This window comes from Lasioglossum baleicum, unplaced genomic scaffold, assembly GCF_051020765.1.
Source record: "Lasioglossum baleicum unplaced genomic scaffold, iyLasBale1 scaffold0029, whole genome shotgun sequence".
NCBI lineage: Eukaryota > Metazoa > Arthropoda > Insecta > Hymenoptera > Halictidae > Lasioglossum > Lasioglossum baleicum.
In genome coordinates, this window is record NW_027469089.1 from 1,605,796 (window position 1) to 1,612,870 (window position 7,075).

Below are 7,075 nucleotides of genomic sequence, written 5' to 3' on the forward strand. Positions count from 1 at the left end.
GTGAAATTGCCTGCATACCGCCGTTTCCTCAAACTGTGTGTTCATAACTGGCACTAGGAGGATAGCAGTGCCACCACTGCGAGGAGGCCCAGGACTCTGCGCGGCATACGCTGGAAGAATGTCCAGCGTGGTCGGCACCGCGCAGAGACCTAAGGGGCGTTATTGGGATGGATCTCCCGTTGCCGGTCGTGGTCGACCACATGATCGGCAGCGAGTGGTCAAGAGCAGCGATTGCTTCCTTCTGCGAGATTGTGATAACGCAGAAGGAGGCAGCGGAGAGGGAGTGGGAAGCCGACCCGCTGTCCGCCAGGAGGCTAGCATCGGCGGGGCAACCCCCACGAGGCCGACGGCCCTCGTAATGGGCCTCAGACGTAATGGCGGCGGTGGTACTACTTAGTACTTCCACCGCCGCCAAGGGGGGCTGGCCGGTATGGCGCCCCCGAGGTGGACAGGTCGCGGGGGGCGTGGTGGAGCAATAATCCCCTCCCCCCCTCTACAAAGATGCGACCTGCCGGTCGACCCCCCTCCTTTTATTTTATAATATTTCATTTTACTCTATATTATAACTTTTATCTTTATCTTTTATTCCCCTTTATTTTGCCAACCTTCTTATGTTTGTTGTGTTTTGTCCATTGTATTTATTTACTTATTATTATTTATTTATTTATTGACTTTTATTTTATCTATACACCTTTTCATTTACTGATTTTATCTTTTATTTTATCATATTTTTAAGTTTTATGCGGGTTGACCAGGGGGGTGGGACGGGGGGAGGGGGCAGACGCGAGCCGGAACTCGCCTCTGTCCCCTCCTTGTCGCGTGCGGAAAAAAATACAATGCAGCGTGTACGAGTATTTGCACATGTATAAAAAACGGATGGCGCGGTAACAAAAATTCTAAATTATACAGCACAGGTTGCAGCAATGCATGCGCATAAGTTAAATTACCTGCATACCTCCGTTTCCTCAAACTGTGTGTTCATAACTGACACTAGGAGGATCGCAGTGCCACCACTGCGAGGAGGCCCAGGACTCTGCGCGGCATACGCTGGAAGAATGTCCAGCCTGGTCGGCACCGCGTAGAGACCTAAGGGGAGTTATTGGGATGGACCTCCCGTTGCCGGTCGTGGTCGACCACATGATCGGCAGCGAGAGGTCAAGAGCAGCGATTGCCTCCTTCTGTGAGATTGTGATAACGCAGAAGGAGGCAGCGGAGAGGGAGAGGGAAGCGGGTCGCTCTCCGCCAGAAGGCTAGCATCGGCGGGGCAACCCCGACGAGGCCAACGGCCCCCGTAAGGGGCCGCAGGCGTAATGGCGGCGGTGGTACTACTTAGTACTTCCACCGCCGCCAAGGGGGGCTGGCCGTTAAGGCGCCCCCGAGGTGGACAGGTCGCGGGGGGCGAGGTGGAGCAATAATCCCCTTCCCCCCTCTCTACAAAGATGCGACCTGTCGGTCGACCCCCCTCCTTTTATTGTATAATATTTCATTTTACTCTATATTATAAATTTTATCTTTATCTTTTATTCCCCTTTATTTTTCCCCCCTTCTTATGTTTGTTGTGTTTTGTCCATTGTATTTATTTACTTATTTAATGACTTTTATTTTATCTATACACCTTTTCATTTACTGATTTTATCTTTTATTTTATTATATTTTTAAGTTTTATGCGGGTTGACAGGGGGGCGGGACGGGGGGAGGGGACAGACGCGAGCCGGAACTCGCCTCTGTCCCCTCCTTGTCGCGTGCGGAAAAAAATACAATGCAGCGTGTACGAGTATTTGCACATGTATAAAAATCGGATGGCGCGGTAACAAAAATTCTAAATTATACAGCACAGGTTGCAGCAATGCATGCGCATAAGTTAAATTACCTGCATACCTCCGTTTCCTCAAACTGTGTGTTCATAACTGGCATTGGGAGGATCGCAGTGCCACCACTGCGAGGAGGCCCAGGACTCTGCGCGGCATACGCTGGAAGAATGTCCAGCCTGGTCGGCACCGCGTAGAGACCTAAGGGGAGTTATTGGGATGGACCTCCCGTTGCCGGTCGTGGTCGACCACATGATCGGCAGCGAGAGGTCAAGAGCAGCGTTTGCCTCCTTCTGCGAGATTGTGATAACGCAGAAGGAGGCAGCGGGGAGGGAGAGGGAAGCCGACCCGCTCTCCGCCAGGAGGCTAGCATCGGCGGGGCAACCCCCTACGAGGCCGACGGCCCCCGTAATGGGCCTCAGACGTAATGGCGGCAGTGGTACTACTTAGTACTTCCACCGCCGCCAAAGGGGGCTGGCCGTTATGGCGCCCCCGAGGTGGACAGGTCGCGGGGGGCGTGGTGGAGCAATAATCCCCTCCCCCCCTCTACAAAGATGCGACCTGCCGGTCGACCCCCCTCCTTTTATTTTATAATATTTCATTTTACTCTATATTATAAATTTTATCTTTATCTTTTATTCCCCTTTATTTTGGCCCCCTTCTTATGTTTGTTGTGTTTTGTCCATTGTATTTATTTACTTATTATTATTTATTTATTTAATGACTTTTATTTTATCTATACACCTTTTCATTTACTGATTTTATCTTTTATTTATCATATTTTTAAGTTTTATGCGGGTTGACCAGGGTGGTGGGACGGGGGGGGGACAGACGCGAGCCGGAACTCGCCTCTGTCCCCTCCTTGTCGCGTGCGGAAAAAAATACAATGCAGCGTGTACGAGTATTTGCACATGTATAAAAATCGGATGGCGCGGTAACAAAAATTCTAAATTATACAGCACAAGTTGCAGCAATGCATGCGCATAAGTTAAATTACCTGCATACCGCCGTTTCCTCAAACTGTGTGTTCATAACTGGCACTAGGAGGATCGCAGTGCCACCACTGCGAGGAGGCCCAGGACTCTGCGCGGCATACGCTGGAAGAATGTCCAGCCTGGTCGGCACCGCGTAGAGACCTAAGGGGAGTTATTGGGATGGACCTCCCGTTGCCGGTCGTGGTCGACCACATGATCGGCAGCGAGAGGTCAAGAGCAGCGATTGCCTCCTTCTGCGAGATTGTGATAACGCAGAAGGAGGCAGCGGAGAGGGAGAGGGAAGCCGACCCGCTCTCCGGCAGAAGGCTAGCATCGGCGGGGCAACCCCGACGAGGCCGACGGCCCCCGTAAGGGGCCGCAGGCGTAATGGCGGCGGTGGTACTACTTAGTACTTCCACCGCCGCCAAGGGGGGCTGGCCGTTAAGGCGCCCCCGAGGTGGACAGGTCGCGGGGGGCGTGGTGGAGCAATAATCCCCTCCCCCCTCTACAAAGATGCGACCTGCCGGTCGAACCCCCTCCTTTTGTTTTATAATATTTCATTTTACTCTATATTATAAATTTTATGTTTATCTTTTATTCCCCTTTATTTTGCCCCCCTTCTTATGTTTGTTGTGTTTTGTCCATTGTATTTATTTACTTATTATTATTTATTTATTTAATGACTTTTATTTTATCTATACACCTTTTCATTTACTGATTTTATCTTTTATTTTATCATATTTTTAAGTTTTATGCGGGTTGACCAGGGGGGTGGGACAGGGGGAGGGGCAGACGCGAGCCGGAACTCGCCTCTGTCCCCTCCTTGTCGCGTGCGGAAAAAATGCAATGCAGCGTGTACGAGTATTTGCACATGTATAAAAATCGGATGGCGCGGTAACAAAAATTCTAAATTATACAGCGCAAGTTGCAGCAATGCATGCGCATAAGTTAAATTACCTGCATACAGCCGTTTCCTCAAACTGTGTGTTCATAACTGGCACTGGGAGGATCGCAGTGCCACCACTGCGAGGAGGCCCAGGACTCTGCGCGGCATACGCTGGAAGAATGTCCAGCGTGGTCGGCACCGCGCAGAGACCTAAGGGGCGTTATTGGGATGGACCTCTCGTTGCCGGTCGTGGTCGACCACATGATCGGCAGCGAGAGGTCAAGAGCAGCGTTTGCCTCCTTCTGCGAGATTGTGATAACGCAGAAGGAGGCAGCGGGGAGGGAGAGGGAAGCCGACCCGCTCTCCGCCAGGAGGCTAGCATCGGCGGGGCAACCCCCTACGAGGCCGACGGCCCCCGTAATGGGCCTCAGACGTAATGGCGGCAGTGGTACTACTTAGTACTTCCACCGCCGCCAAAGGGGGCTGGCCGTTATGGCGCCCCCGAGGTGGACAGGTCGCGGGGGGCGTGGTGGAGCAATAATCCCCTCCCCCCCTCTACAAAGATGCGACCTGCCGGTCGACCCCCCTCCTTTTATTTTATAATATTTCATTTTACTCTATATTATAAATTTTATCTTTATCTTTTATTCCCCTTTATTTTGGCCCCCCTTCTTATGTTTGTTGTGTTTTGTCCATTGTATTTATTTACTTATTATTATTTATTTATTTATTGACTTTTATTTTATCTATTTTATCTATACACCTTTTCATTTACTGATTTTATCTTATATTTTATCATATTTTTAAGTTTTATGCGGGTTGACCAGGGTGGTGGGACGGGGGGGGGGGACAGACGCGAGCCGGAACTCGCCTCTGTCCCCTCCTTGTCGCGTGCGGAAAAAAATACAATGCAGCGTGTACGAGTATTTGCACATGTATAAAAATCGGATGGCGCGGTAACAAAAATTCTAAATTATACAGCACAAGTTGCAGCAATCATGCGCATAAGTTAAATTACCTGCATACCGCCGTTTCCTCATACAGTGTGTTCATAACTGGCACTAGGAGGATCGCAGTGCCACCACTGCGAGGAGGCCCAGGACTCTGCGCGGCATACGCTGGAAGAATGTTCAGCGTGGTCGGCACCGCGCAGAGACCTAAGGGGCGTTATTGGGATGGATCTCCCGTTGCCGGTCGTGGTCGACCACATGATCGGCAGCGAGTGGTCAAGAGCAGCGATTGCTTCCTTCTGCGAGATTGTGATAACGCAGAAGGAGGCAGCGGAGAGGGAGTGGGAAGCCGACCCGCTGTCCGCCAGGAGGCTAGCATCGGCGGGGCAACCCCCACGAGGCCGACGGCCCTCGTAATGGGCCTCAGACGTAATGGCGGCGGTGGTACTACTTAGTACTTCCACCGCCGCCAAGGGGGGCTGGCCGTTATGGCGCCCCCGAGGTGGACAGGTCGCGGGGGGCGTGGTGGAGCAATAATCCCCTCCCCCCCTCTACAAAGATGCGACCTGCCGGTCGACCCCCCTCCTTTTATTTTATAATATTTCATTTTACTCTATATTATAAATTTTATCTTTATCTTTTATTCCCCTTTATTTTGCCAACCTTCTTATGTTTGTTGTGTTTTGTCCATTGTATTTATTTACTTATTATTATTTATTTATTTATTGACTTTTATTTTATCTATACACCTTTTCATTTACTGATTTTATCTTTTATTTTATCATATTTTTAAGTTTTATGCGGGTTGACCAGGGGGGTGGGACGGGGGGAGGGGGCAGACGCGAGCCGGAACTCGCCTCTGTCCCCTCCTTGTCGCGTGCGGAAAAAAATACAATGCAGCGTGTACGAGTATTTGCACATGTATAAAAAACGGATGGCGCGGTAACAAAAATTCTAAATTATACAGCACAGGTTGCAGCAATGCATGCGCATAAGTTAAATTACCTGCATACCTCCGTTTCCTCAAACTGTGTGTTCATAACTGACACTAGGAGGATCGCAGTGCCACCACTGCGAGGAGGCCCAGGACTCTGCGCGGCATACGCTGGAAGAATGTCCAGCCTGGTCGGCACCGCGTAGAGACCTAAGGGGAGTTATTGGGATGGACCTCCCGTTGCCGGTCGTGGTCGACCACATGATCGGCAGCGAGAGGTCAAGAGCAGCGATTGCCTCCTTCTGCGAGATAGTGATAACGCAGAAGGAGGCAGCGGAGAGGGAGAGGGAAGCCGACCCGCTCTCCGCCAGAAGGCTAGCATCGGCGGGGCAACCCCGACGAGGCCGACGGCCCCCGTAAGGGGCCGCAGGCGTAATGGCGGCGGTGGTACTACTTAGTACTTCCACCGCCGCCAAGGGGGGCTGGCCGTTAAGGCGCCCCCGAGGTGGACAGGTCGCTGGGGGCGAGGTGGAGCAATAATCCCCTTCCCCCCTCTCTACAAAGATGCGACCTGTCGGTCGACCCCCCTCCTTTTATTGTATAATATTTCATTTTACTCTATATTATAAATTTTATCTTTATCTTTTATTCCCCTTTATTTTTCCCCCCTTCTTATGTTTGTTGTGTTTTGTCCATTGTATTTATTTACTTATTATTATTTATTTATTTAATGACTTTTATTTTATCTATACACCTTTTCATTTACTGATTTTATCTTTTATTTTATCATATTTTTAAGTTTTATGCGGGTTGACAGGGGGGCGGGACGGGGGGAGGGGACAGACGCGAGCCGGAACTCGCCTCTGTCCCCTCCTTGTCGCGTGCGGAAAAAAATACAATGCAGCGTGTACGAGTATTTGCACATGTATAAAAATCGGATGGCGCGGTAACAAAAATTCTAAATTATACAGCACAGGTTGCAGCAATGCATGCGCATAAGTTAAATTACCTGCATACCTCCGTTTCCTCAAACTGTGTGTTCATAACTGGCATTGGGAGGATCGCAGTTCCACCACTGCGAGGAGGCCCAGGACTCTGCGCGGCATACGCTGGAAGAATGTCCAGCCTGGTCGGCACCGCGTAGAGACCTAAGGGGAGTTATTGGGATGGACCTCCCGTTGCCGGTCGTGGTCGACCACATGATCGGCAGCGAGAGGTCAAGAGCAGCGATTGCCTCCTTCTGTGAGATTGTGATAACGCAGAAGGAGGCAGCGGAGAGGGAGAGGGAAGCGGGTCGCTCTCCGCCAGAAGGCTAGCATCGGCGGGGCAACCCCGACGAGGCCGACGGCCCCCGTAAGGGGCCGCAGGCGTAATGGCGGCGGTGGTACTACTTAGTACTTCCACCGCCGCCAAGGGGGGCTGGCCGTTAAGGCGCCCCCGAGGTGGACAGGTCGCGGGGGGCGAGGTGGAGCAATAATCCCCTTCCCCCCCTCTCTACAAAGATGCGACCTGCCGGTCGACCC